The sequence below is a fragment of the Mustela lutreola genome, chromosome 8 (assembly GCF_030435805.1).
Source record: "Mustela lutreola isolate mMusLut2 chromosome 8, mMusLut2.pri, whole genome shotgun sequence".
NCBI lineage: Eukaryota > Metazoa > Chordata > Mammalia > Carnivora > Mustelidae > Mustela > Mustela lutreola.
In genome coordinates, this window is record NC_081297.1 from 96,070,915 (window position 1) to 96,072,712 (window position 1,798).

Consider the following 1,798-nt stretch of genomic DNA (forward strand, 5'->3'; position numbering starts at 1 on the left):
CCAAAGTGACCTCTTAGCTATTTCCCCAAGTATCTAAACTCATGGATTTGAACATATTTGATCTGTTTTTATGCATTGCAATCAGTGAACTTAGTGATGTTCAAATTGTCCATCTTCGGCCATCTATGGAGTTCTGATATATCATATTTTCATTATCACTTACTACAAAGTATTCTAAAATTCCGATACTATTTCTACAAAGTATTCTAAAACTCTGATACTATTTCTCCTTTGACCTATGCATTATTTAAAAGTATGGTTTCCGTGCTTGCTTCGGCAGCACATATACTAAAATTGGAATGATACAGGGAAGATTAGCATGGCCCTTGTGAAGAGTAACATGCAAATTCATGAAGCATTCCATATTTTAAATTAAAAAAATAAATAGATAAATATATAAATGTATGGTTTCCTTTTAAATATTCAAGAATGCAAAATTTTTACTAATTTTAACTTATTTCTAATTGACAGCTTACTTAGTTGCATCATGCTTCAAAGATTACTGTCATTTGAAACCAATATTTTGAAATTTGTTGAGTTGTCTTATGCGTCCATGTATAGAGATCTACAAACTTATTCTATAAAAGGCCAGATAGTAGATATCTTAACCTTTGTGAGCTGTATTTTTTCTCCACCTTATCAGTTTTTACTTTATATAATTTGCTATTTTATTAGCTACACATAAGTTTAGAATTTTTATATTTTCTTCTTGAATTGAGCTTTTAAAAAACTATTATGAATCTCTCCCTTTATACTTAATAATTTTTAGTCTTAACACCTATTACTTCTGATAAAAATAGAGCCACATCAGCTTTCTTTTGGTTCATGGTTGCCTGTTACATCCTTCTTTGTCTTTTTATTTTCAAACTTTACTTGTTTTCCTATTTTTGGTGATTCTCTTAAGCATTGAATAATTAGGTTAAAAAAATTCTTTCTGGCATTATCCACTTTTTTTTACTTAGAAGCATACTTGATTTGTATATTGGGATTACAGATTTATCTGAATTTGTTTATACCATGTCATTTTAAATGTCTACCTGTCCCACTTTTTCTGTTTCTTTTTTTTTCTCTTTTTACAGCAGACACAGTAACCATCAGTAAATATTCCATATGCTGTCCTATCTAAACACTTGCGTTTAGGGGAGGCAACATGAACAATCTGGAGCCATAGAAATGAAAGTGGCGAGGCGCCTGGGTGGCTCAATGGATTAAAGCCTCTGCCTTCAGCTCAGGTCATGATCCCAGCGTCCTGGGATCGAGTCCCACATCTGGCTCTCTGTCCTCCTCTCTCTGTCTGCCTGCTTGTGATCTCTGTCCGTCAAATAAATAAATCTTAAAAAAAAAAAAAAAAAAAAGCTTCTGGAAAAAAAAAAAAAAGAAAGAAATGAAAGAGGTCTATGCCATTTCTGGTCCGAAGCTGGGAAGGGTGGGTTTGGGTTCTCCACACCTTCTTTTATCCAGTTGCAACAGCTTACAACATGCTGGAGGGCAAGACCTTCGTCAGTCAAGTTCTTCAGTGACTGTGCAGAGCAGATTCCCCCAACTGCCTGCAGTGGTGTGTAGCGAGAGTGAGAGGGAAGCTTGGATGGTGTTACGTCTGTGAGATGCTGAAGTTTATTGATCATCATAGCATAAAATAGCCCACTGTAACCAATATGTTATCTTAAAATCTTTGGAATGATTGAGTCATTTTTCCCCCTTTTTCATTCCCCTTGGTTTGTATTTGGTCTGTTTTTATTTATTTTGTGTTTAGTGTGTATGTATGGGGGTGGTTGTATGTGTAGATTTCCATTACTGT

At 34.4% G+C, this 1,798-nt stretch overlaps 1 non-coding gene across 1 annotated transcript; it reads left to right on the plus strand.

Annotated features, from left to right (window-relative positions):
• The first annotated feature begins 264 nt into the window (after window positions 1-264).
• Window positions 265-370, plus strand: LOC131840017 (U6 spliceosomal RNA). Its single transcript, XR_009357137.1, has one exon. It is a non-coding gene; the product is annotated as a U6 spliceosomal RNA (small nuclear RNA).
• Window positions 371-1,798: the final 1,428 nt, after the last annotated feature.